This window comes from Ascaphus truei, chromosome 11, assembly GCF_040206685.1.
Source record: "Ascaphus truei isolate aAscTru1 chromosome 11, aAscTru1.hap1, whole genome shotgun sequence".
Lineage (NCBI taxonomy): Eukaryota > Metazoa > Chordata > Amphibia > Anura > Ascaphidae > Ascaphus > Ascaphus truei.
Window position 1 is genome coordinate 11540735 of NC_134493.1, and position 21947 is coordinate 11562681.

The 21947-nt window shown below is 43.1% G+C and overlaps 1 protein-coding gene across 6 annotated transcripts in view; it reads right to left on the bottom strand.

Moving 5' to 3' along the window:
* Positions 1 to 21947, bottom strand: part of NPRL3 (NPR3 like, GATOR1 complex subunit) — a 374812-nt gene that overhangs the window by 238301 nt on the left and 114564 nt on the right. The gene's annotated exons all lie outside the window — the stretch shown is intronic.

A 21947-nucleotide genomic window follows, 5' to 3' on the forward strand; every position in this document is an offset into this window, starting at 1 on the left:
AGTACATTTTCGCTTTACATACATGCTCTGGACCCATTGCGTACGTTAATGCGGGGTATGCCTGTATTTAATACACCCCGAGAACCGTAGTCCAGTGACATTATTCCGAAAGCCTCTGCGGGTTCACAGAACACTGACATAATATAGAAGTGTAGAAGAACTGTTCCCTGGGAGCGGTGTCACAAAAAAAAATGTGAGCCACAGGACAAATTAGCTGGCTAGTGTCACGGATCGCCGTGACAGTTGTACCTTATTGTTTCTGTTTAACAACAGTGCTTGAGCTGTGTTTGCTGGATATAACTGGAGCAGAGATACAAAATAATATCTTCCAATTAACAGTCCATATAGATACTGGACACAACCAAGCCCCTGATGGCGTTCCTCTTATCAATTAGTGGTGAAAAGTGATTAAATTAGTTCTTAAAAGTGCAGACTTTATTATTGTGACATACTTAATAGTTATGTGCAGTGGTCGACAAATCACACAAAAATCTACTCGCCCCCTAGTCCCGCCCCCAGGCCCGCTTTAAAAAAATAAATAATTGAATAAATTCCTAGTAAGAACAACATTCGTTTTTGACATAAGTTTATTTATTATATTAAATTATACTACAATTAGTCCTTGTTACGTGTGTGTGTCTCGGATTTAGAAAAAAAAGCCAGATGTGAATGACTAGTTTCCTGCACCCTTTAACCAGTGTCTGGATGCCCCCGCTTCACAATATCTAAAGCAGCAATCCCATCTGGGATCTTATCTGATCCGCAGTCCCTCAGTGTCCAGGAACCCTCATTCCTGCAATGTTATATGTTGGAGGGGAGGTGTTCCCGACCTGTCTTCTGGGTTAGGGGGGATTCCGATGTCTCCCGTGTGGAGCTCGAGAGTCAGATCTGGAAGAAAGCAGTATAGGTTATTTCGGTGTAGGTATAGGGCAGTTAAGATATTTAGGGTAAATAAGATATCCAGATCCATAGAGAGAGACGGTGCGAGAGACAGAGTGTATGACTGGGTGGGTGACTTACTGACTGGGTGGGTACTTCTGGTGTCACTCACATATACACTCTCCCGCACACTCACACACACACTCGCATGCTCACACACTCACACAATACAGGGATTGAAAGCACAGAGGTCAGCCACGACCGCCGCCCCCCTCTTCCCCCTCCCCCGGCGCCCATCTCCCGCAACCCAGACGGTTTACCCGTGGGAGGCAGGGGAGCACCGGGATGCAAGGGTAACGCATTGCACCCCTCCCCCACCCCCTCCAGCAGGCGCAATTCCGCTACCAGCTCCGGCGAGCGCACCGCCGCTAGCACCTCCCGTTCCGGCGGGCGCACCTCCCGCTACCACCTCCCACCCTGGGCGGGAGTCCACGGGGACCGAAGGGGGGACACTGCGCAAGCAGCCGCCACAGGGCGGAAGGGCAGACTATAAACAAATGCGCGCACACATGGGGGGGAGGCATGAGGGCATGCCATTACTTACTGCACCGACACACTTTATTCGAGCAAATACCCGGTATGTACCTGGCAGATACCTGGAATGCGCCGCTCCTCACCTCTGACAAGCCCCGTTGCATTTGCCTTCCCAGCCTGGGTTCATGCCTGGCTGATGGGCGGCTGATCTGTTAAATGATAATGATTAGGATTTAATAGGCTGCAATGCTTCGCGTGTCTACCAGATGGCATAAATTCATGAATTGTAATGCAGTTTATATATATATACTGTGCAGTATTGCAGCCAGCGGGAATAAAATGCTTCAATCCCTGCTTGGAAAATAACTCAATGTACTCGGGCAGAAAACAGTCACAAACCTCAATACACCCGGGTATACCCGAATTCGTGGGACTAGCCAAGCTCGAATAAAGTGTGTCGCCAGTGTACCTCTCTGTAGAAAAGGCAGGGCACGCAAAGAAAAAAGAAAAAAAAATCCTGGCAGCGAGCGCTAGCCAATCAGGCAGGGGGATTTTTTTTCTCCTCAGGGGAATTATAAGTCGCCAGCAGGCAATATCCATTCACCAGATGTGACCTGGCGACTGGGTTTGTCGAACACAGGTTATGTGAAATAACTAACCATGATATACACAAAAAATGCGTAATAAATAAATATGTAAAATTGCAGCTCAAAACCCTCTTAAAAGCACAGTTTCCATCGGTCCTGTCAAAGTAGTATTCTTCAACCATAGAGGAGAGCGATACTTTGTGACTGTAAGAGACATGTGCAGAGGTATTCTCGGGAAGACCATTTTGAGGGAAATTAACCATGGCTTTGTCGTCCCTGTAAACAACAGTTTGAGGCAATATACACATACAGTTAGGCCCGGAAATATAATTGGACACTGATACAAGTTTTGTTATTTCTTCTGTGTACCAAAATAAATTCAAGTTACAGTTAAATAATGAATATTGACTTAAAGTGCAGTCTATCAGCTTTAATTTGAGGGTATTCACATCCAAATTGGAGGAAGGGTTTAGGAATTACATCTCTTTAATATGTAGCCCCCCTCTTTTTCAAGGGACCAAAAGTAATTGGACAATTGACTCAAAAGCTGTTTCATGGACAGGTGTGGGCTATTTCTTCGTTATTTCATCATCAATTAAGCACGTAAAAGGTCTGGAGTTGATTCCAGGTGTGGCGTTCGCATTTGGAAGCTGTTGCTGTGAACCCACAACATGCGGTAAAAGGAGCTCTCAATGCACGTGAACCAAGGCATCCTTAGGCTGGAAAAAAAAAAGACAATCTGTGACAGGGCTGCTTGTACTTTTGTAGAAGTTAAATGCATGTTTGCTTTCTGGCATCAAGTGCACCACTTTATCTTTCTTTCATTCTGTTTCTGTCTTTTTTGCTGGGCCCAGCGATCTTTTTTTTTTTGTTTCCTTTATCTGAAACTTTACTAACCTTTAATGTGGTGTCCTGAGGTCAGTCAGTACCATAGAGGCCTGGTTGGAGTTAAACACAGTTTGATGTTACACAGCCATGGGCAGTCTGTTACAAAGGAAAAGGGCATTTCCTTCCTGCATACCATTCAGGGTGGATTATACCATGGTATGGAGGGGGGGAATTAAAGTAAGTGATACTGAATGTCATTTATTTTGCAGAGTAAAGACATGCATGGGATGTTTGTAAAAGGTACTGTTTTGGGGCTTGCTATAGAAAATTGTATGTTGTGTGAAGTGTATTATGTTTGCAAATTGTGTAAGTTTTGGGTAGACAACTCCCCTGTGTGGTTTACTTCATTTGGTTTGTCCTAATTAACCAGTAATAAAACGGAGGGAGTTTCTTTCCCTGGGGGCTGCTGCACTCCTTGTTGCTGCTATGTGATATGAGGATGTCTGTGGAACTTCAGTGAAAGGATGCAAACTTTCTAATGCAGATATTGCTGGCTATTCTGTGGCTGGAGACATCACGCTGGGAGAACTGGTTGTTGTACACCTGAATGTGGAATCCCTAATAAAAAGAAGGTTCAGAGAACAGCAAAAGCCTCTTTTATTCTTCTCAGGGTTTGATGCTGCTGCTTCTTTAAATAAAGGCTGGGACTCAACCTTTCACATATGGTGGCAGCGGTGGGATCCTGGATGCTGTACCCAACATCTAAACCCTATGGTCCCCGATGAAAAAGACCCAAAGGAAAGTTGCAGCTCGCCCTAACAGACGAAGATATCCAGGTGTCCTGACCAGACAAGGGCTGATCGAGCAGAGGAGATTGGTGGAGGTAATTATGGAGGATGACGAGGAATTGGAGGACACTGGGGACGTTGGAGCCAAGCCCAAGACCCATACAGTGGAAGCAGTTAAGACTGGAGCGGAAGGAAAGGAGGACCTTCTGAAGTGGCTGGTGGTCCAACAGGCAGAACAAGAGCAGCGGCGACAGGAGATGGAAGAGAAACGGGAGAGACGGATGGATGAGATGCAGCGGCGATGGGCCACACAAGTAGAGCAACAGGAGAGACGGATGGATGATATGCAGCAGCGACAGACATAGCAGATGATAGACATGATGAAGCTCCTTCAATCAGGAACCATAACACCGGCTCCTGGGCTTATCATCCTCAAAGAGATCGGCTTAAATAAACTGAGCCCTGAGGATGACATTGAAGCTTTTCTCGTCATGTTTGAGAGGGTGGCCAGAGCCAGTCAATGGCCAAGATCACAATGGGTAATGAGGCTAGTGCCCACACTGACCGGGAAGGCTCAGATGGTCTACAGTGCTCTAAGTCCAGGGGATGCTGAAGACTACGAGATGGTGAAAGAGGCCATTTACAGGCGATATAACATCAACCCGGAGACGTTCAGGCAAAGATTCCACAACCTCCGCTATAATCATTCAGAAGGACCGCGGGAGACTTATGCCAAATTGATGGATCTTGTGAATAAGTGGATTGGGCCAACCGAGAAGACAAGAGAGGAAATTTTGGAGCTATTTGTCCTTCAGCAGTTCCGGGAAATTCTGCCTCAAGGTGCGCGACTGTGGGTGCAGGAACATCGACCCAAAACTGGGGATAAAGCTATAGACCTGGCTGAGGACTATTTGGCAGCTCATCAGGAACGTGAGAGAAGACCAGTGGTAAGATCTCCTCCCCCCTCATCACATGCACCATTACGGGAATCTTAATTTAGACGGGGCAGGGCGGAGCTCACTTATACAGGATACACGGGTATGCCATCTCTGTAAGAAACCAGGACACATAGCCAGATATTGCCGACAAGGGAAGAATGGGCCAAGTACTATGATCACCAATGTTGGGGGATTCATTAAGGACGTGACCATTGGAGGGAAAATGGTGAAGGCCCTCATAGACACTGGGAGTGAAAGTACTTTGGTAAAGAAAGGACACTTTTCTAAAGGGATACTAGTGGGCTTTCTTAACATACAATGTGTCCATGGACATTATAAGCGTTGTCCAATCATTCCGCTCCCCTTCACCGTGGGTACAGTTACACATGTAGTACAGGCAGGGGTAGTAGAAAATATGCCCTGCATGGGGATTCTGGGGCGGGACTTTCCAGGTCTGTTAGGACTATTGACACACTGTTCAGCAGTTACCACAAGGGCCCAAGAGAAGAAGCAGGCTGAAAAGGAGAAGGACATGTCTTTGAAAACTTCTTTGGAGGGGCTTTTTCCTTTTCACCCAGAGATCTTTGGTGAAGAAGGGAGAGGCAGGAAATCCCGTAGGCAGAAAAGAAAGGACAAAGCACTCGGTCCTAGAGAATTAGGGGTGCAGGACTTGGATGAGGTCAATAATGTTTGGGGCAAGGATATTGTAGAGGTGCAACAGCAGGACAGCTCACTTAACCCTTTTTTTCAGCAGGTGGTATCCCAGACTGAAGAGATGAGCGAGTTTGGGCCTATACCATCATATGTATTACGACAGGGTGTATTTACCAGGGTCCGCAATGATCCTCAATCTTCTTTGCAGGTGGAGCAGGACATGGTGCCAAAAGTATTTCGGAAGGAGATTCTTCGGTTGGCACATGATGTTCCCATGGGGGGTCATATGGGCAGAGACAAGACCTTATGTAGAATATTAATGCATTTTTTTTTGGCCTAAGGTACATAAGGATGTGGGAGAATATTGTGCCTCTTGTCCTATATGCCAACAGGTGGCCCCAGTAAACCTCATGGATCGGGGGAAATTGATCCCTATACCGGTAGTTGGAGAAGCTTTTGACCGGGTAGCCATGGATGTGGTGGGTCCTTTACAATAAAGTTCTAAAGGTAATCAGTATATACTGGTACTATGTGATTACGCCACCAGGTATCCAGAAGCAATTCCCTTGCCCAGTGTTACTGCTAAGAATGTAGCGAATGCTCTTATTCAAGTATTTGCAAGGGTAGGAATCCCTTGTGAAATACTCACGGATCAGGGGTCAAATTTCATGTCAAATTTAATGAAAGAGGTGTATTAATTGTTGGGAATCCAGACCCTGCGTACATCCCCATACCATCCCCAAACTGATGGTTTAGTAGAGAGGCTAAACGAAACACTAAAAAGGATGATTAGAAAGGTGGTAGGTGAGCAGCCTAACAAATGGGACCAGTGGTTGCCTTATTTATTGTTCTCATACAGGAAGGTACCACAAGCTCAACAGGATTTTACCCGTTTGAGCTAGTTTAGGGAAGGCAACCCCGGAGTCTGCTAGCATTAATCAAAGATTCCTGGGTACAGCGGGATCCTTTGAGGGATAATGTAGTAGGATATATTACCCAGATGAGGGAAAGGATTATCCGGATGCAGGATCTGGCTAATGAAAATTTGAGGGAGGCTCAACAACACCAGAAAGTGGGTATGACAAAAAGTCCAGAGATAGGGTATTTCTTCCTGGGGATAAAGTGCTCCTCTTGTTGCCCGATAGAGAGAATAAACTGGTAGCTAGATGGCAAGGTCCATATACCATTGTGGAAAGAAAGGGGGCTGTGAACTACCAAGTAAGCATACCAGGAAGAAGGGACCAGTCTATATACCATGTTAATTTGTTAAAAGGTTGGAAAGAGAGAAAAATTGTCTTTGATGGTCTTGAGAGAGTGTGAACCTGATATTGCAGGTGAGGCATATCAGAGATTGCAGTTGGAAAGTAAGGAAGACGCAGTAACGTCTGGGGAGGAACTTTCAACAAAGCAAAGGGATATGTTGGAGAAACTAGTTACTCGGTATGCACATGTATTTACGAAAAGACCAGGATGCACTATACAAACAGTTCATAGGATAGAGACTGGGGATGCAAGACCTATCCATACCCGTCCCTATCGTATCCCTGAGAGGCAGAAAAAGATAATGGAAGAAGTGCACCAAATGTTGGAAATGGGGGTTATTGAGGTTTCTACCTCAGAATGGTGTTCCCCAATAGTGTTGGTACCTAAAAAAGATGGAACAGTACGATTCTGTGTAGATTTTCGAAAGTTAAATGAGGTGGCCTGTTTTGATGCCTACCCTATGCCCCGCATTGATGAGCTTTTGGATATAGTGGGTAAGGCACATTATATCAGCACTTTGGACCTTACAAAAGGCTATTGGCAGATTCCGGTGGAAGAGTCAGATAGGCCCAAGACATCATTTGCCACCAACCAGGGGCTCTATCAATTTGTAACCATGCCCTTTGGTTTGCATGGGGCCCCAGCAACCTTTCAAAGAATAATGAATAGGTCGTTAGTAGGGAGGGAACAGTTTGTAGCAGCTTATTTAGATGATGTAGTGGTCTATAGCACAGACTGGGAAAGTCACTTAAAACATCTAGAGGAGGTGGTTAATTTGATTGCAGAGGCTGGGTTAACCATAAACCCAAAGAAATGTGCCCTGGGTTTCACACAAACTAGATATTTGGGATACATGTTAGGAAATGGAGAGGTGCGACCGGAAAAGAGCAAGGTGAATGCTATTCGGGAAGCAGCGATACCTAGAACTAAAAAGGAGGTAAGATCCTTTCTTGAATTGGTAGGATATTACCGAAGGTTTATCCCTAACTTTTCATCCATAGCTGCCTCGCTGACCAATTTAACCAAGAATAAGGAACAAAATTTGGTGACCTGGACTCCAGAGTGTAATGCTGCCTTTAACCAGTTAAAGGATATTTTATGCAGTGAACCAGTGTTGAAAAGTCCAGACTTAAAGTTACCATTTATTGTACACTGTGATGCTTCAGAGGTGGGGCTAGGGGCAGTAGTTAGCCAGGAAGTTGAAGGGGTGGAACACCCTGTTTTGTATATAAGCCGTAAGCTATATCCAAGGGAAACCAGATATGCCACGGTTGAGAAGGAATGTCTGGCAATTAAGTGGGCATTGGAAGTGTTGAGATGTTACCTGTTGGGGCAGCAATTTTCACTAGTCACCGATCATCATGCACTTGCGTGGCTAAACAATATGCAATATAAAAACGCCCGGGTTACCCGATGGTATCTAGCCCTGCAACCATTTAAATTTACGGTATCATACCGACCTGGAAGTCAGCATCATAATGCAGATCATTTATCCTGATATGGGGCTGAAATAACTAGGAAGGAAGGTGCTGAGAAATAGCAAGATTGATGTTCAGGAACTTTAGTATATTTAGATTTGACAGCAGTAAATGTGATTTTGTCTCATATAGGGCCTGGACATGGAACCTCTAGAGTGGGATGGCGGAGGTTCACTATTTCTCAGTATAGGAGAGTAAAATTGCAGCACCCCTGTCTCTTACAAAAGTATGTTGGAGAAAAATCCTGACTGTTTTCGTCTTAAAGTGGGGGATATGTGACAGGGCTGCTTGTACTTTTGTAGAAGTTAAATGCATGTTTGCTTTCTGGCATCAAGTGCACCACTTAATCTTTCTTTCATTCTGTTTCTGTCTTTTTTTGCTGGGCCCAGGGATCTTTTTTTGTTTCCTTTATCTGAAACTTTACTAACCTTTAATGTGGTGTCCTGAGGTCAGTCAGTACCATACAGGCCTGGTTGGAGTTAAACACAGTTTGATGTTACACAGCCATGCGCAGTCTGTTACAAAGGAAAAGGGCATTTCCTTCCTGCATACCATTCAGGGTGGATTATACCATGGTATGGAGGGGGGGAATTAAAGTAAGTGATACTGAATGTCATTTATTTTGCAGAGTAAAGACATGCATGGGATGTTTGTAAAAGGTACTGTTTTGGGGCTTGCTATAGAAAATTGTATGTTGTGTGAAGTGTATTATGTTTGCAAATTGTGTAAGTTTTGGGGAGACAACTCCCCTGTGTGGTTTACTTCATTTGGTTGTGTCCTAATTAACCAGTAATAAAAGGGAGGGCGTTTCTTTCCCTGGGGGCTGCTGCACTCCTTGTTGCTGCTATGTGATATGAGGTTGTCTCTTTCTGCACTCCTTATTGCCGTTATGTGATATGAGGATGTCTGCTGAACTTCAGTGAAAGGATGCAAACTTTCTAATGCAGATATTGCTGGCTATTCTGTGGCTGGAGACATCACGCTGGGCGAACTGGTTGTTGTACACCTGAATGTGGAATCCCTAATAAAAAGAAGGTTCAGAGAACAGCAAAAGCCTCTTTCATTCTTCTCAGTGTCTGATGCTGCTGCTTCTTTAAATAAAGGCTGGGACGCAACCTTTCACACAATCCACCAGAGAGATAGCAGGAACATTAGGAGTGGCCAAATCAACAGTTTGGTACATTCTGAGAAATAAAGAACGCACTGGTGAGCTCTGCAATACAAAAAGGCCTGGATGTCCACGGAATACAACAGTGGTGGATGATTGTAGGATCCTTTCCATGGTAAAGAAAAACCCCTTCACAACATCCAGCCAAGTGAAGAACACTCTCCAGGAGGTAGGTATATCATTATCCAAGTCTACCATAAAGAAGACTTCACGAGAGCAAATACAGAGGGTTCACCACAAGGTGCAAACCATTCATAAACCTCAAGAATAGAAAGGCCAGATTAGTCTTTGCTAAACAATATCTAAAAAAAGCCAGCCCAGTTCTGGAACAGCATTCTTTGGACAGATGAAACTAAGATCAACCTGTACCAGAATGATGGGAAGAAAAAAGTATGGAGAAGGCTTGGAACGGCTCATGATCCGAAGCATACCACATCATCTGTAAAACACGGTGGAGGCAGTGTGATGGCATGGGCATGCATGGCTTACAATGGCACTGGGTCACAAGTGTTTATTGATGATGTAACAGAAGACAGAAGCAGCCGGATGAATCTGAAGTGTATAGGGATATATTGTCTGCTCAGATTCAGCCAAATTCAGTGAAGTTGATTGGACGGTGCTTCACTTTACAGATGGACAATGACCCAAAACATACTGCAAAAGCAACCCAGGAGTTTTTTTAAGGCAAAGTGGAATATTCTGCAATGGCCGAGTCAATAACCTGATCTCAACCTGATCGAGCATGCATTTCACTTGCTGAAGACAAAACTTAAGGCAGAAAGACCTACGAACAAACAACAACTGAAGACAGCTGCAGTAAAGGCCTGGCAAAGCATCACAAAAGAGGAAACCCAGCGTTTGGTGATGTCCATGCGTTCCAGACTTCAAGCAGTCATTGCCTGCAAAGGATTCTCAACAAAGTATTAAAAATGAACATTTTATTTACGATTGTGTTAATTTGTCCAATTACATATGAGCCCCTGAAATAAGGGGACTGTGTATGAAAAGGGTTGCAATTCCTAAACTTTTCATACGAAATTTTTGTTCATACCCTTGAATTAAAGCTGAAAGTCTGCACTTCTATTGCATCTTGGTTGTTTCATTTCAAATCCATTGTGGTGGCGTACAGAACCAAAATTATGAAAATTGTGTCAGTGTCCAATTATTTCCTGACCTAACTGTATGTATAAAGAAACAAACACCTATCCCTGTGTAAGGGCGGACTCACTTCCCCAGTGCCTATCTGCAAGGCTGGGGGAAATGCCCCTTAGCACCCTATCATCCAAAGTCTAAAGAGGTACCTGTAAGCAGAGGCTCTTTGTTGTAATCTCTGAGTCTGGGAGGGTGTCTTTTGAGGGCCAGCCTCTGGCAGGGTCCTGGGTCTTCTGTGTCCAGGCAAAGAGGTTTGGTACCCTGGTGTCTTATCAGCACGCAGTCAGGCCTGTGTGCTCAAGATAGTCTCTGGGTCTTTTCCAGCAGGAAGTTTTTTTTATCCTTGTCTGATTAACCAGGTGGAGACTGGTTAATTGACTAGCTGCAATTAGCCAGCTTCCTGCTGGATTCCTCAGACCACTACATTATTTAAACGGGTTAAGTCCCAAAGACCGAAAGAGAGATACACAATATGGTGTGGTATTTCTTGTATGTGTGTGTATGTGTTCAGCCCTATTCACTCAAATTTCACAAATATGACATCTTTAATCAGTGGCAAAGATGATCTCCAAATCCCTCTCTCCAGGTAGGTGTATCTGAGGAAAAGTAGATAAAGGAAAAGGATGGTGCAGATCTTTATGTAGGGGAATGGGGAATGATCCCCTAACTGATGCAACAAACGTCACAGTGTGGTGTGGCAATGTATTAGGCAGATCCAGAATCCATATGATATGTGATAACCAATCTATCCAGGTGCACAATAATGTGTGTGAATGAAAACAATCTTGCTCCTATAATAGCCCCATAAGGAAGACCAGAGGGGGGGGGGGTCTGACTGTGCTGGCATGGGTAAGTGAAGGAGAATCAACACACCCTGTATAGCAGCACATGCCTCTCCCCGGCGGTCTGGACAGCTGGAGGGAGATGAAACAGCACACTGGCAGCTGGAGGAAGATCCGAGGAAATAAATAAAGTCGCAATGATAGTCAGGTGGATCAGGCGTGCTTCAGTCCAGATAGAGTATAGCAAGAGATCCGGAGAAAAGGCTGATCACAGCAAGGATAGGGCTGGAGGCAAATGGCCAATAAAAAAGTATTATTAAATAAACATGAGCAGACAGATAAAGCGCCTGTCGGGCGAGAAACGCGTCAGAGGACCCTGATACCACACATTTCCTTAAAATTTGGCAAGTTTAAGAAATGTCCCCACTTTTGGTGACGTTGTCTATACAGTATGCCAATGTCAGACACACTGAAGGTATTGACGCACTTAGAAGAACTCTAACCACTAATACATGTTATAGCGGGCCACCTGTTGAATACATAATTTTATTGGTAGAAATCATTCTGCACAAAAACTACTTCAGACATCTGAACCAATTCTATTTTCAGGTGTTTGCGGGATAGTCATGGGGTCAAATATGGCCCCAGTATACAGTATGCCAACATATTTATTGGAATATATGAACCAACATATTTTTGGGAATCTGTTTTTCTGATTATATTAAGCTTTTTGTCAAATACATTGATGACCTGTGTGTATTGTGGTTGTGGAATTGAACTGATGTCGTTAATAAATTGCCATCAACTACTAGATTCACGGTGGCGCACAGTTCTACCAACATTAACTTTCTGGATGTTATGATTTTAAACTCATTCCAGATGGGTACCATCTAAAAGTCAACAGAATATCCTCCTCCTTCGTTACAGCTTTCACCCTATGCACGTCAAGAAAGGGTTTCCCTACTACTCCCAATTAGTGAGAGTTGTAAGGATTACTAGTCATCCCGACGATGTTGAATCAGCTCCCCAAGCTATTGGAAAATGATTGTTAGATAGAAGAGGACCTGGAAGTTAGGAACGCTATATGAAGAGCCTGCACACGACAAAGCAGCAAACTACTTATAGTTAAACCCAAATACACATCTTAGACTGAGAAACTATGTTTTACAAGTTCATACCTGTACTCCACACTTCATATGACTTTAGAAAGATCATCTCTAACACTGGAACATTATTACAACAGAACCAACTCTTGGTCCCAGCCTCACACTTACTGCATTGTTCTGTTAAAAAAGGGTCAAGAACCTGAGAGACAGGCGGGTCAAAACTGACCTCACATCTGGTAAACCTTTAACCACCACAAACTGGTTAAGCACCCAAAAGGGAGCGTTTAAATGTACAGGCTGCATGAACTGCAAGCATAGCATTTAATCACTCCCATACTGGTAAGAAAATTAACATCAGATACAGGATGAACTGTGATTCCAAATATGTGATCTACTTAAAGCAATAATACTTCATTCCCCCTTTTTTCTTCTTTTTTTTTTTATTTCTATATGTAAAGTATGTTGCAATGTATCATTTTACTTTCTTACCTAAGCTTGCATTGTTTGGTACTCCTGTTACACATCTGTCAAAATCCTTATGGTGTTACTAACATAATGACAGATTCAATTAGTGTAACTCAGCAGCTACAGTGTATCCTTATAGTACGAAGGTAACATTACCTATTGTTCGTTTGCAGCTCAAACTGCTGGAAATATTGGCAACAAATTATCACAAACAGGAAAGTGTTGCAAAGATCTTGTACTGCTTAGGCATTGATTATAGTGGGCGTGCGTGTGACGGTGCGGTTGCTCTTCATCCCTTAAGGGGGCGCACGCACTATAGGTGGCCTTATATTTCCTGTCTTGGAATTGTGGGGTTTTATCTTTAAAAATGAGTCTCCTACAGTATATGAGAATACCTATATCTAAAAACAAGTAAAGCATTTAGGGTTTTATATTGTAGTTAAAAAAAAACTTTGATTATGAGGTGGGAGGAGAGATTGTAGGTCACAGACAAAAAGTAGGGGGCGGAAAGTCCACACTTTGGGTTAAGACCCTAATATATTCTTGCTATGGTTTATTACCATTTTAATGATTTAAATACAATTTTGTTTTTACATTGTTAAAAGTTGTATAGTTGAATACCGTCCCTTTCTCGTTGAAGCCAAAGTGTTTGGGTATAAGGTTAAACCTCAACCCCTTGCCCCCTTGTGCTTAAAGCACTAATTTCAGTCAACACTTACAGTACAGTACATGTTAAGTACTGTTCTATCTTTGAATTTTTCGTTATATCCCCTCCCTGTGGCACAACATATTTGTACATCAGGTTATCAATTATCCACCTAATATATTCCAGACTAAATTATTTCTCACGCAAAATAAAAATTAGAATTTAAAAAAAATAATGGAACCTCTTGCAACCAATATTATAAAAAGCCCAGACATCTCTGGATATACATTAAGATCTGACACAAAGGTGACACTGTGTGCTTATTTGCACGTCGTTTCCCAGAATCCCTGACTGCAGTGGAAGCACTGTATGCTCTGAGATAATGGTTAAAAATCGGGGTTACGCACCCACTCCTATAGCAGAATCGATTACTTCTTTATCTCTAGCAGACTGGTCCCACAGATCTCCCAAACTGGGATCCATGATATTTCATGGTCTGATCATGCACCGATAGAGCTGAGGTGCACAAATTTAGCCCTAGACAGACCAGGAGCAAATTGGAAGCTTAATGAATCTTTGCTAAAAGTCCCGGACCTGGCCCAACAGATTAATGATGAAATTGCCCACTTCTTTCAAATTAACAAAGGCTCAGTTGACTCACACACAACCCTATGGGAGGCGCATAAAGCGACCCTCAGAGGAACTCTAATGAATCTAGCAGTGCGTAGGAAGAGAGAGAGAAACGCCAAAATATCAGCATTACAAGCAAAACTTAAAGATCTAACGGCAGAGCATAAAACACATACTAGAGCTGAGACCGTGAGTCTTATTAAAGATGTACAAATTAAGTTGAAGCTTTTACTGACTGCCCAGGCGGAGAACTCATTGAGTTGGTCTAAGAGGAGGTTTTTTTTACAGAAGCAAACAAACCAGATACTATGCTAGCAAACAAATTAAAGGACAAGGCCCCAAATTATAATATCCAAGCCATCTGCCTACAGACGGGGACATCCACGTCCAACCCCAAGGGGATAGTTGAGGAATTCAAGAAATTTTATGAAAACCTCTACAATGGAGAGAAAGTGGCACACAATCTGAACACAAAAAGAGCTCTGCGGGATTTCCTGGCGGGCTCCAACCTGCCGAGGATGGAGGTTGGGGAGCGAGAGTCTTTAGGGACGGAGTTTACCCTGGAGGAACTTACCCAGGTGATTAAAGAACTAAAGCCAGCAAAAGCTCCGGGCCCGGATGGTTTCTCTAACCTTTATTACAAAAAAAAATGTAAAAACCCTTGCCCCACACATGCTTAACATGTTCAATGAGGTGTTGGAGGGCAGACCATTCCCGGACCAAATGCTCCAAGCTTCCATCTCCCTCATATATAAATCAGGTAAAGACCCGCTTGATTGTAAGAGTTATCGACCAATCTCCCTTATAAACACAGACATCAAAATATACGCCAAACTAATTGCCAACAGATTGAGTCATATCCTGCCTAGATGAATACACCCAGATCAAGTCAGCTTCATTAAAGATCGTCAAGCGGCAGACAATACCTGACGAATTACTGATCTGATAGAAATAGCCAATAATAAACAGATAAAAACTATGGTGTTGTCTAGATGCAGAAAAGGCGTTTGACAGGATTGACTGGGCATACCTAAGAGCTACGCTTGGAGCCTTTGGCTTTGGAGACAAACTGATAGGGGCAATACTGGCCCTCTATACCAACCCAACCGCTAGGGTGCAACACCAAGGCTTCCCATTCAATCTATTTACGATCAGGAGTGGTACGAGGCAGGGCTGCCCGCTCTTGCCTCTACTTTTCGCTCTCTGTATGGAATCGCTGGCGGCCTAGTTTCATAAGAGCCCGGACATCACAGGAATAAACGTGAACAACCAATCCCATAAAGTGGCTCTATATGCCGACGATGTCTTTTTGACCATTTCTAAGCCATTGACCTCGCTCCCAAATCTCTTTGACTTGCTAGGGAAATTTAAAAGGATTTCGGGGTTCAAAATAAACCAGGCCAAATCAGAAGCATTGTTCATTAACCTCCCTAAAAATCTGGAAAAATTACTTTCAATTAATTTCAATTTCAAAGGTAGAAAAAAAAGGATATTCAGCGCTTGTGCTGTGTGATGGTGTGGATGATCCCTTTGCAGCATGTACATAAAGCGTCTCCCCAGAAACTCTCAAATCTAGGTGAACCCCCTTTAGAAAGGGGGGAAGGCACCCTGAAATACAAGATAATAAAAAATGCACAGATGCGCACCAGGGATTAGTGGAAGGTAATTTATTAAAAATACACAAAAACTGAGGGGATCCAACCCCACCTCAGAACAGCTGTGCAGCTGGACGGCTAAGTACTACCAAGGAGAACACCTAATGGAGACTAAACCCTAAGCTGCACAGTATACAAATACAGTAAAATTTATATAAAAAAACAAACATGAAAACAACCTATCAACAGATTTGTATAGAAACCGCCATAGGGTTGGGCACTGGCAAGGGGAAACGGACACTCACACTGAGACAGTCAGCAGACTTGCGGTGTCTGCACAGGATCCGGATCTCGGCACCGCAGAGATGGATAAAACCGCTGCTCTCTCCTGCAGGCTCCGTCTCAGCTTACCAGCATACACGCGCAGGATGACCTGTCGTGACCTCTATGCTTTTCGTACCAAGTACTTCGTCAGGAGGTCACGTACAGCATCATCCGCGCGTATATATAGGCGGCAACTGATTGAAGAAACCAGCCCCCTCAGAGAAACACCCTTACTTTGCCTAATTGCTACGCTGATTGAAACACCTTGAAATAAGGTTACTAGGCAACAGGGTGTATGGCAACTCATGTGGGGGATGTGTGCAAGTATAAATTAATCATTGCACTCACCCCTATGAAAAAATACAGGAATAAGACCTCCAACAACATAAATGATATACTATGTAAACAAATCATGCTGAAACCTGTATATGAATAAAAGAACAAATGATTAAATAAAAACAAATAAATATAAAAACATACATAAATGTTAATGCAAATAAATGTTAATAAATTAATTTTATTAAAAACGGAATACCTTATCTTAAAAAAGGAGTCAATTCAATTAATTCATTGAAACCATAGGGATGTCTGGTATGCATTTCATAAATCCAAAATTGCTCCCGTTTCAATAAATGATTATCTCTATTTCCCTGTCTACTACCTAGTGATACACTTTCAAGTCCCTTAAATTTAATACAACCAGGTTCACTGTCATGCACTTCTTTAAAGTGTTTCAAAAGCGGAGTTAATGGCATACCCTTTGCTATTATTTTTGGTATGTTTTTAACGCGTAGAGGTCACGACAGGTCATCCTGCGCGTGTATGCTGGTAAGCTGAGACGGAGCCTGCAGGAGACAGCAGCGGTTTTATCCATCTCCGCGGTGCCGAGATCCGGATCCTGTGCAGACACCGCGAGTCTGCTGACTGTCTCAGTGTGAGTGTCCGTTTCCCCTTGCCAGTGCCCAACACTATGGCGGTTTCTATACAAATCTGTTGATAGGTTGTTTTCATGTTTGTTTTTTTCTTTCATGTTTTTTATATAAATTTTACTGTATTTGGGTAGTACTTAGCCGTCCAGCTGCACAGCTGTTCTGAGGTGGGGTTGGATCCCCTCAGTTTTTGTGTATTTTTAATAAATTACCTTCCACTAATCCCTGGTGCGCATCTGTGCATTTTTTATTATCTTTAATTTCAATTTCAATTGGCAAAAATCAGCTATTAAGTACCTAGGAGTCAATATCATCAAAGACTATAATTCAATATATAAGGCAAATTATCCTAGATTATTCAAAGAATCAAAGGAAGACGAGAAAATGGGCCAAATTTAAAATATCATGGATAGGGGAAATGTACAGCATCAAAATGAACCTTCTCCCAAGGGTCTTGTACCTATTTCAGACCCTCCCAGTGCCACTCGGATTGAAGGAAATACTCTCCCTTCAATCCGGGATCTCTAAGTTTATACGGGGAGGCAAAAAAGCGAGAGTAAAAAAACAAACCCTATTAAAACAAAAATTGGAGGGGGGACTAGCAGTACCTTGCTTGTTATCCTACTATAAGGCAGCCCAATTATGTCAAATTTCCCAATGGCAAACAAACCCAGAATTGAAAAGATGGGTGGCATTGGAGAAGGAGTGTTGCTCAACATTGGAGTTAACAAAATTAAATCCTGTCCCCCATTGACAAACTTTGTCTTGTTGAAACGGACATGAAGGGACTTGCATCGCAGATGTATAAAGAAGTGATCGGTTCTAGTTCCACAGTCACAAAAAAGTTAAGATATATGTTGATGTGGGAAAAGGATCTGGGAGAGACACTGGAGGAGGAGGAGTGGACGCAGATTATTACAGCGGCCTCCAAGAGTTCACTGTGCACCACATTAAAGAAGAACGCATATAAAGTATTAATGAGATGGTACCACACCCCAGTTAGATGATCAAAATTTGTCCCAGGATACTCCCCATTGTGCCCTAAACAATGTGGAGACCCAGCCGACCTGTTACATATGCTGTGGTCTTGCCCTCGGGTAACTCCCTTGTGGGAATACAGAGGGTCGTATACAAGGTAAGATGAGGCGGTGACCCAAGGAAAAGAAGCATGCAGAAGAGGTGTCTCCCCCTCCCCCTTCACCCCCCCTCTCCCTCCCCAATCCCCTCCCGCATAGGGAGTGTTATTATGTATTATTATTTCACTAGAAAATAGGAGTTGCATGGTGTTCAATGTTGAAAATCATTACAACTATTGTATGTACACATGTATTGTAACATTGTGAAAACTAATAAAAAATTTAAGTTATAAAAAAAAAAAAAAAAAAAAAATCGGGGTTACAGACCTGTCCAAGATGTGTGTGTGCTCACAAGTGATATTTTTATTTATAATAAGATCTGCAGAATACAAAATGAGTTTATTTGCAGATGATGTTCTTCTCGCTCATCAATCCCCTTATCTCTTTAACGACTTGGGAACAACTATTAAAAAGTTTTGGCTATTTATCAGACCAAAATAAATACTGCTAAAATCAGAGGTCATAAGTATTGGGATCCAAAGAAAAAACCCCGAAAGGAACTGCTTAGAGCTAGTTTCTCATACAAAATGGCAAGAAACATTAAATATTTGGCATTAAAATAACTAAGAATACAGTTAAAGAAAACCATCTCCCTCTCATTGCCCCTCTCCAGAAAACTCTATCCTTCTGGGATAAATATGAGCTATCATGGTTAGACCGCATCGCCACGATGAAAATGAATACACCCCTTCAAATTAAAAAAAAAAACAATTCAAAACTCTTCCAATCTCGATTTCTTAGAATAACTTTAAAAAATATCAGAGTAGAATCATTAAATATGTATGGAAAAAAATACATCAATAACGTCAGCTGCTGTCCACCAGAGACCTACCTCTTCAGGATGGACTGGCTTTACCTGATCTCTTTAAATATTTTCATGTGGATCAACTCACAACTGATAGCTTGCCTTAGTTAAGGGTGCCAAAGAGACGGATGGACCTTGAAAATTCACATCTCACCTCTACCCATCAAAAATCTGTTATGGATCAAGAAAAACAATAGGCCCAAATACGACAAGATGTATAGGGTGACCAGACGTCCCAGTTTAGATAGGTGTGTGGGTTAGTAAGTGTGTGTGTGTATGTGTGTTGTGTGTATGTGTGTGTTGTGTGTATGTGTGTGTTGTGACAAAGGTCATTTGGGGCAGTCAGACTTTTGTCTGGGACTGTTAGTTATAACACACAGTCTTCCAGGGCAATAACAGGAAAGAAACCATGTTTTTAGGTTCCCAGGGAGTTGCCTGCTTTTATTTTTCCACGGAATGGGACCACAGCATATAATAAACAAAGGAGAAATAAAATCCTAGTTCATCTGAGCTCTAACTATTAAGTTTATACCTTATCTGTAGTTGGGTGGCTTGTCCACTTGCCAACTAAATAAACATACGATTTATAATATGGAATAAGATAAGAAACCGGTGAGCAACTTTACCTTGCAGTATTCAGACTCTCCCTCGCGTCAGGCCAGGCTCTTAGGGGCACAAGAGGCTCATCTGAGGCAGCTCCACACAGCTTTAAATACGTGCCTTTCTAATGATCGGAGCAGGTGAGAAACCAGAGCTCAGCACAAACCCTGGCCTGGACTCCTCACCTATTAGTTTGTTATCCTGAAACTGCAAAGTGGAGCAACAACTAACCCTGCTCACCAAATGCTCCCCCCAGGGACCCCTTAACATAACATTTAGAACCACAGTTATATGCTCATTTATGCAGAAAATTTCCCTGGGGCAAACACAGTGCCAGTTCGAATTTCCCGTTTGCTGGCTTCCTGAGCCTCCTCGACACCCCTCCTCCTCTGACGCGTACAGCAAGATGCACCCTCAGCTTGGATTGGCTGTTGCAGTTACGATCCGTTCCCTGATTGGTCGCCAGTCCCTCTTCCATGTTAAACATAGGACACCAAGGTCTATGTAAGGGGACTGCCCGATCAGAGAACCAGACGATCTTGGGACTTGGTCCGGTGAAACGCTGGCGGGCTTTTCAAAAGTGCTTTGCTCTGAATAGCAAAGCACTCGGCATGGAGTTGCCGGAGAAGCCTGGCCTAGCTGAGAACAAGTTCTACAGTCGCTGCCAAGTTCTGGATGTGTTCCTGGATGTGGAGCAGACAGATTAAGCCTTACTGAAGCAGGCACCCTGCACCTAGTGAGGCTAGAGACTCCCCCCGACCCCCAGTTAAGCGTGTATTTGCTGTATTTTGTGTTTCATTGTATGTCTGCTGGTCTTACCAACATAAACCCCATTTTATTCCACCACCTTGTCCTGCCTAGTGAATAGATCCCGGAAGGTAAAAGGTGTTTAAAAGTGCTGGTCTCCCGTGACAGAAGGCAAAAGGAAATTTGTCAAACTACCCCTCATCACTAATGACCCTACTAGATAATCCAGATTTCACCAATGGATGTATAACATGGATCTTTCAGACATGGAAGGAAGTGGCACCACCAGGCTCTGGGGGGAAAACCAGGCTATTCCACATGTTCGAGAGAGGAACATTTTGGCCCATCTCTGTTCTCCACACACAATTAAACATAGCCAATACCAAATGTTATCATTCTCTACAATTACGACATTTTATTTCTTCTTTGAGGTTTACAGGAGGTTCATTGCGTTCAATCACATGATTTGAACAATTATGTAAAGCGTATTTACACAAAAAAGGGTTGATCTCAATTTTATATAATATCCTTCAAGAGACACAAAGGCTCTACAACCCCATGTGTTGCGATGGGAAAAAGAGCTAGGTCTTGGACAACCTATGGAGACATGGCACTCAATTTTTGTAAAGACAGCTAAACGTTCCATTTGTACAAACATTAATATAATATTTTATTTTGGTGGAACATGCTTCCGGAGAGATTACATGAAATGTTTCCTGAGGTGTCCAACAAATGCTGGAGGGGATGTGGAGAAGTGGGTTCTATGTTGCATATTTGGTGGAAGTGTCCAGTAATCTCATAGATCTGAGATCAAATATGGATGATCATTTAGGATATCTTAAAAATAAAAATTCACCAAGACCCTTGTGTGGTCCTTCTAAATGTAAGTATTGATATTCTAAACATAATGAAAATTGACCATTTTAGTATCTCACATTCTTACTGTACATTGTTTGAAATGCTCTGTTACAATTCCCAAAAACATATTATATATAACTGTTCATGACATGTCTGTAAATATAATGTATAACCCTGTTCATTTAATGTAACTCTTCTAGAACCAGGATCAATCACATGTGGGATGTGAGTCCAGTGGTTTAACTCATCCCCTTTTGAGACTGGGAACTATTTGCCCTTCTTCCTTGCACCTACCTACTAGGCCCCTTCTTTCTGTGGAGTTGACCGGTACATCCTTCGGGGTCATGACACAGGTCTTCCTGGATTCAGGTTCAGGTGGCAATTTAATCGATCAGATCTTCACCGAGAAGCATTGAATCCCTCATATTAAGAAACGAATACCGGTTGGATTGGAGGCAATCGATAGTAAGCTGTTGCAACCAGCGTTCATCACCCTGGTGACAGCCCAGATAAGCATGGGCAAAGATCATATGGAGGAGATGGGCCTGGATGTCATCCACTCGCCATCAGTCAACGTCATTCTGGGTTTACCTGGCTTCATCGGCATAACCCTTCTGGTGGCTTGGACGACATCTCGTCTTAAACCCTGGAGTCCCCATTGTACGGATACCTGCTCGGTGTCCCAGACACTGTCCAACATCGTTCTACACCTCTTGGATACCCTGCTCATCCTACAAAACGTCTATACCGAGTAGGGAGATGTCTTCGACAAAGCCCAGTCTGAGGGTCTTCCACCACATCGTTCCTTCGATTGTCCTATTGAGTTGCTGCCCAGTTCAGTGCCTCCCAGAGGTTGTTCCTACCCATTATTTTTTCCAGAGACTCAAGCTATGAAGGCATATAGCCAGGAGAATCTGCAGAGAGGTTTCATCAGGAAGACATCCTCCCTGGCCGGGCCGGCTTCTTCATAAAGAAAAAGGATGGTTAACTCCGGATGTGTCTTGACTATCGTGGATTAAATAAAATTACAATCAAGAATTGCTGTCCCCTGCCAC